Source organism: Arachis stenosperma, chromosome 2 (assembly GCF_014773155.1).
Source record: "Arachis stenosperma cultivar V10309 chromosome 2, arast.V10309.gnm1.PFL2, whole genome shotgun sequence".
Classification (NCBI taxonomy): Eukaryota; Viridiplantae; Streptophyta; class Magnoliopsida; order Fabales; family Fabaceae; genus Arachis; species Arachis stenosperma.
In genome coordinates, this window is record NC_080378.1 from 63,221,474 (window position 1) to 63,229,214 (window position 7,741).

General features: G+C 36.9%; 1 non-coding gene across 1 annotated transcript; it reads left to right on the forward strand.

Annotated features, from left to right (window-relative positions):
- Window positions 1–3,707: 3,707 nt before the first annotated feature.
- Window positions 3,708–3,811, forward strand: LOC130964649 (small nucleolar RNA R71). The gene has a single exon (XR_009080734.1). It is a non-coding gene; the product is annotated as a small nucleolar RNA R71 (small nucleolar RNA).
- Window positions 3,812–7,741: the final 3,930 nt, after the last annotated feature.

Consider the following 7,741-nt stretch of genomic DNA (forward strand, 5'->3'; position numbering starts at 1 on the left):
TTTGCTTCATTTAGTTAACCCCTAGGTATAGAGGAAGGTCAAATGAGAGTAACTAACTTGAGTCACAAGTCCTAGTTTTACCCTAGGAAAATCTAGCTTTAGTGCACTCCAAGTCAACTAGCATTTCCTAATTCCAAATCAACAATTGACAAACTATTCAACTCTTTCTAATGGTCCATACGCTATGCCAAGTGAGAAACTTTTACTCCATAACTAGTGTTGGCATTTTATCAAACAATTGATGAGCAAGTATGAAAGACATAGTAAGAATGAGAAGAAATTATAATTAAAAGTGCTCCAACACAAGAGATTAACAACAATCAACAAAGAACAATAATAGAAATGAACTTCTCACGAAATTGATGAAATCCAAAACTACAAAGTTGAATCTAGAATCTACAAAAATTGAGCAATTATAAGCACTAATTGAGATTAGAGAAGAAGATCTATAACATGAACAAAGTAGATTTAGAATTGCAATGGATCTCACCAAAGAGTGATTGAAAAATTCAGAAAATGGATGAAGATGAACCCTAATGAGAGCTTTGAATCTCTTTCTCTCTACCCAAGAGTGTAACTACCAATAGCCAAAAATATCTAGAACCATCTAAAAATGAACAAAAAGTCCCTTTACCCTTCAACCCTTGGTCTTCTTAAGCTCTTTCCGCCAAGGCACTTCCCCAAGATGGGATCTCCAACTGTCTCCATGCCCAGGTCACGTGACTCTTTAAAAAAATCATATTCGAGCATCGACACGCACACGCAAAGCATGCGTGCGCGCCACTGGGGCATCTTGCAATGCGAGCGGAAGCGCAACGTACGCGTGCGCGCCCATGGGGATTATGGCTTAGCCGCTACACATGCCGGCTCGTAGCTTGGCTTCTGACTTTGGCTTCTAGCTGCGCAATCCACGCGGGCGCGCCAAGCACACGCACGCGCCCTTGCTAAAGTTCCCAAGGCTCAACTTCTCATGCTCCCTTCCTTTGCACTCATTCTCCTTCTCTTTTCCGGTCCATCCCTGCCTTATATTCTGAAACCACTAAACACACAGGTCACGGCATTGAATGGCACCAAAGGAATATTAGAAATATATCTAGTTTAGTACAAAATAAGCATGTTTTCATCCATAAGGCAAAAATTAGGAAAGGAACACAAAGTCTTGTATTTTCATATGAAAAGCGTGCGGAATCTTTGATAAAACCCCTGAAATTAATACAAGATAAACCCTCAAAATGGGATTTATCAGTAGGTTCGGCAATTTAGGGTGGGTTTGGATGGGAAAGAGATTTTGAATTTTGAAGGTAGGTGGAATTTATGGGGAAGAGTGGATGGATGTGAGTGGTGAAGGGGGTAATTGGGAAGAGAGATTGAGGTGATTGGTGAAGGGTTTTTGGGAAAGTGTGTTATAGGATTATTAGGAGGTAAGGTGAGAGTATGGTAGGTGGGGATCCTGGGGGGTCCACAGATCCTGAGATGATCCTGTGGGGTCCACAGATCCTGAGGTGTCAAGGATTTACATCCCTGCACCAATTAGGCATGTAAAATGCCTTTGCATGCAATTCTAGCGTTTAAACGCCGAAGTGATGCATGTTCTGGGCGTTCAACACCCATGTGCAGCATGTTTCTGGCGTTGAACGCCAGTTCCATGCTTGTTTCTGGCGTTCAGCGCCAGCTCTCCTCAGGGTGCATTCCTGGCGTTTGAACGCCGGGATGTTGCTTGTTTCTGGCGTTCAGCGCCAGGTCCATGCTCTGTTCTGGCGTTGAACACCAGCCAGATGCTCCTTACTGGCGTTTAAACGCCAGTAAGTCCTTCCTCCAGGGTGTTATTTTTCTTCTGCTGTTTTTGATTCTGTTTTTAATTTTTATATTTTTTTCGTGACTCCACATGATCATGAACCTAATAAAACATAAAAGAACACTAAAATAAAAAATTAGATAAATAAAAATTGGGTTGCCTCCCAATAAGCGCTTCTTTAATATTAATAGCTTGACAGTGGGCTCTCATGGAGCCTCACAGGTGATCAGGTCAATGTTGTATAGTCCCAACACCAAACTTAGAGTTTGGTTGTGGGGATTCAACACCAAACTTAGAGTTTGGTTGTGGCCTCCCAATACCAAACTTAGAGTTTGACTGTGGGGGCTCTGTTTGACTCTATACTTAGAGAAGCTCTGCATGCTTACTCTCCCTTGTTACAGAAGGATAGCTGTGTGCCTTAAACACAAGGTAGTCCCCATTCAATTGAAGGACTAATTCTCCTTTGTTAACATCTATCACAGCTTCTGCTGTGGCTAGGAAAGGACTTCCAAGGATGATGCATTCATCCTCCTCCTTCCTAGTGTCTAAGATTATGAAATCAACAGGAATGTAAAGGCCTTTAACCTTTACCAACACGTCCTCTACTAATCCATAAGCTTGTCTTACTGACTTGTCTTCCAATTGTAATGAAAATAAGGCAGGCTATACCTCAATGATCCCCAGCTTCTCCATTACAGAGAATGGCATAAGATTTATGCCTGACCCTAGGTCACACAGAGCTTTTTCAAAGGTCATGGTGCCTATGGTACAGGGTATTAAGAATTTCCCAGGATCTTGTTTCTTTTGAGGTAAAGTTTGCTGAACCCATGTATCAAGTTCACTAATGAGCAAGGGAGGTTCACCTTCCCAAGTCTCATTACCAAATAACTTGGCATTCAGCTTCATGATGGCTCCTAGATATTGAGCAACTTGCTCTCCATTTACGTCTTCATCCTCTTCATAGGAAGAATAATCTTCAGAGCTCATGAATGGCAGAAGGAAATTTAATGGAATCTCTATGGTCTCTATATGAGCCTCAGATTCCTTTGGATCCTTAATAGGGAACTCTTTCCTGCTTGAGAGACGTCCCATGAGATCTTTCTCATTGGGATTAGCATCCTCTCCCTCCTCCTTGCATTCGGCCATCTTGATTATATCAATGGCCTTGCACTCTCTTTTTGGATTCTCTTTTGTATTACTTGGGAGAGTGCTATGAGGGGTTTCAGTGATTTTCTTACTCAGCTGGCCCACTTGTGCCTCCAGATTTCTAATGGAGGACCTTGTTTCATTCATTAAACTTAAAGTGGCCTTAGACAGATCAGAGACTAAGTTTGCTAAGTTAGAGGTATTATGTTCATAATTCTCTGTCTGTTGCTGAGAAGATGACGGATAAGGCTTAATATTGCTGAGCCTATTTCTTCCACCATTATTAAAGCCTTGTTAAGGCTTTTGTTGATCCTTCCATGAGAAATTTGGATGATTTCTCCATGATGAATTATAGGTGTTTCCATAAGGTTCACCCATGTAATTTACCTCTGCCATTGTAGGATTTTCAGGATCATAAGCTTCTTCTTCAGAAGATGCCTCTTTAGTACTGTTGGATGCATTTTGCCATCCATTCAGACTTTGAGAAATCATGTTGACTTGCTGAGTCAACACTTTGTTCTGAGCCAATATGGCATTCAGAGCATCAATTTCAAGAACTCCCTTCCTCTGAGGCGTCCCATTATTCACGGAATTCCTTTCAGAAGTGTACATGAACTGGTTATTTGTAACCATGTCAATAAGTTCTTGAGTGTCTGCAGGCGTTTTCTTTAGGTGAATGGATCCACCTGCAGAATGGTCCAATGACATCTTAGAGAACTCAGATAAACCATAATAGAATATATCTAATATGGTCCACTCTGAAAACATGTCAGAATGACACTTTTTGGTCATCTACTTGTATCTTTCCCAAGCTTCATAGAAGGATTCACCATCTTTTTGCTTGAAGGTCTAAACATCCACTCTAAGCTTGCTCAACTTTTGAGGAGGAAAGAATTTATCCAAGAAGGCCGTGACCAGCTTATCCCAGGAGTCCAGGCTATCTTTAGGTTGTGAGTCCAACCATGTTCTAGCACTGTCTCTTACAGCAAAAGGGAAAAGCATGAGCCTGTAGACTTCAGGATCTACTCTATTCGTCTTAACAGTTTCACAAATCTGCAAGAAATCAGTTAAAAATTGGTAACAATTTTCAGATGGAAGTCCATGAAACTTGCAGTTCTGTTGCATTAGAGCAACTAATTGAGATTTCAGCTCAAAATTGTTTGCTCCAATGGCCGGAATTGAGATGCTTCTTCCATCAAACTTGGACGTGGGTTTAGTAAATTCACCAAGCATCCTCCTTGCATTATTATTGTTGGGTTCGGCTGCCATCTCCTATTCTTGTTCGAAAATTTCAAAAAGGTTGCCTCTGGATTGTTGTAATTTAGCTTCTCTTAGTTTCCTCTTCAGAGTCCTTTCAGGTTCAGGATCAGCTTCAACAAGAGTGTTTTTTCCTTATTCCTGCTCATATGAAAGAGAAGAGAACAAGAAAAGAAGAGAAATCCTCTATGTCACAGTAAAGAGGATCCTTATTATTAGTAGAGGAAGAAAAGAATAAAGAAAGGAGAATCCAAACACAAGGGTAAGGATAGAGGCAGTGATTGGAGATGAAGAGAGGTGAAGAGAAGTGTTAGTAAATGAATAAATAAATAGAAGAAGATGAGAGAGAGAATTCAAAAATTAATTTTGAAAAGGAGTTAATGATTTTCGAAAATTAAACATGAGATAGAATTAAAATTAAAATTTAAAACAATTAGTTAATTTAAGAAGAATTTTGAAAAAGGGATGAGATATTTTCAAAAATTAGAGAGGGAAAAGTAGTTTAGGTGGTTTTGAAAAAGATAAGAAACAAACAAAAAGTTACTTAGTTAGTTGAAAAAGATTTGAAAATCAAATTTGAAAAGATAAGAAGATAAGAAGTTAGATAAGATATTTTAAAATCAAATTTTTGAAAAAGATAAAATTTTGAAAAAGATATGATATAAAAGATAGCATAAGATAGATTTTAATTTTTTTTAAAGTTAAAATTAATTACTTAACTAACAAGAAACTAAAAGATAAGATTCTAGAATTTAAAGATTGAACCTTTCTTAACAAGAAATTAACAACTTCAAATTTTTGAACCAATCACATTAATTGTTAGCATAATTTTCGAAAATAAAGATAAAATTAAGAAAAAGATTTTTGAAAACTATATTAAAAAATAAATTTCGAAAATTAATAAAAAAAATGAAAAAGATTTGATTTTTGAAAAAGTTTTGAAAAGATAAGATTTTTTAAAATTGAAAATTTGACTTGACTTATGAGAAACAACTAATTTAAAAAATTTTTGACTAAGTCAACTCAAATTTTTGAAAATTATGAGAAAATTAGGAAAAAATATTTTTTGATTTTTTTGAATTTTTAATGATGAAAGAGAAAAACAACAAAAATGACTCACAACATGAAAATTATGAATCAAATCTCATGATGCATGCAAGAACACTATGAATGTCAACATGAACACCAAGAACACCTTGAAGATCATGATGAACTTCAAGAACATATTTTTGAAAAATTTTTTATGCAAAGAAAACATGCAAGACACCAAACTTAGAATTCTTTAACGCATGGATACTATGAATGCAAAAATGCATATGAAAAACAATAAAAGACACAAAACAAGAAAACATCAAGATCAAACAAGAAGACTTACCAAGAACAACTTGAAGATCATGAAGAACACCATGAATGCATGAATTTTCGAAAAATAATGCATAAATTTTTAAAAACATGCAATTGACACCAAACTTAAAAATTGACTCAAGACTCTAACAAGAAACACAAAATATTTTTTATTTTTATGATTTTATGATTTTTTGTATTTTTATTGTTTTTTTCGAAAATATTCTTTAGGAAACAAAAATAAAGACAAAAAAATTTTTTGAAAAGAAAATAAAAAGAAAATTACCAAATCTGAGCAACAAGATGAACCGCCAGTTGTCCATACTCGAACAATCCCCGACAACGGCGCCAAAAACTTGGTGGGCGAAATTGTGATCATCAACAATGGCTCCAAAGACTTGGTGCTCTCATACATAAATCACACTTTGTCACAACTCCGCACAACTAACCAGCAAGTGTACTGGGTCGTCCAAGTAATACCTTATGTGAGTAAGGGTCGATCCCACAGAGATTGTTGGTATGAAGCAAGCTATGGTCATCTTGTAAATCCCAGTCAGGCGGATTTAACTAATTTAAGAGATTATTGGTTTTTCGAATAATAATAATAAATTAAATAGAAAATAAAGATAAAGTTACTCATGTAATCCAATGGTGGAAATTTCAGATAGGTGTATGGAGGTGCTGTGTGTAACGACCCAACTTCCAGAACGTCATGATCGTACCGAAAGTAAGGCGTTACCAACCTGCTTTCCTTTATTAACTATTTACTATTGAGCCTCTAGTTCGATATTGCGATCCAGTTTTAGTAAAAATACCAGAAAATTTTGTTTTTATTTATCAAATCATATAACAAGCATCACCAAGTAATAATAATCACATAATTATTAATAATAATATCTGTCATACAAAAGATTTCAAATAAAACTCACATACAAATCCTATCCCTCTGTATAAAATAAAAATGTTAAGCAATAAGAGCGAGGGAACTTCTATGAAAGTAACTTAACTCATAAGTAAATTCTATAATCTCCCGCAGCTTCAAATTGGGTCTTCAAACTTGCGTCACTAAAAGGGTGGAAATTTATGGGGTGAGAACAAACCACACGTTCTCAGTAGGGAATGGGAATGCCGTAAAAGTAATGATTAACATGCAAATAATTAACTTTACTTAATAAATCATTTTTGTCAAACCCTTTTGAAATACTTCTTAATCTTACCTTAGATAAATAATTACTTTCTTTAAATTCCAAAACCCAAAACAGATCTCAATCGCAAAACTTGTCATATTAAATATCTATCAGCCACATAATTGATTCTCAGTCATAACAACATATAGTAATCATCTTCATCCATTCACAAACTACTAGCACAAGCAAGAAACTCAATTCATCACACAAACAAATCACAGCAAGGCAAACAGCACAATCACAGGGAAGTACAACGAGCAAACCCAATCAAATGCAAATGCACACACAAGGATGATGCATGTCTAGCCCTAGTGCAGGTAATGAGCTCATTTGTCGGTTACATACCCGCTCCCGACGTTACCCAGCAACCTCTGTCTGGGTAAGGCTTTCCTGTTGGCTATACCCCTGTGTACAGGAAATAACCCCTCTGCCACCACAGGGTCCACTGCACGCAGGAAATAACACATTTGCCACTGCAGGGATGTATGCCGAACCATCTTCTGTATACAGGAAATAACCCCTCTGCCACTACAGAAATGGAACAGGTGGTCATGGTACTCTGTAGCAGGAAATAACCCCTCTGCCTTACAGAATTAAAATATGGATCTGTACTGCAGGAAAGCGTTCTCAGTGGTCGCACCACCATCTATCTGACTGCCTTCATGCAGCAGATCATTACACAAATATCTCAGAAGTTGCCATAATGCAATAAATGAATAAACACATCTCTTGGGTTGCCTCAAGCAACAAATAACCTTTCAACAGGTCCTCTGCTTTTTATTCTCTTTTATAATCATAAATACGCAAGCGGGACAAAACCCACGCCCTTGCCAATAATTTCATAAACTGAATATCTTTCCTCAAAAGAATCGGTGTAATTATCATCATAAGTTATCATTCCCATTATTCATTTCTAGTTACATATTCTTACACAATATCTCTCTCTTTCTGTATTCAATCATGTTGTACAAACCTTACGACTTCCACTTTTGCAACCTCTTAACTCAAACCA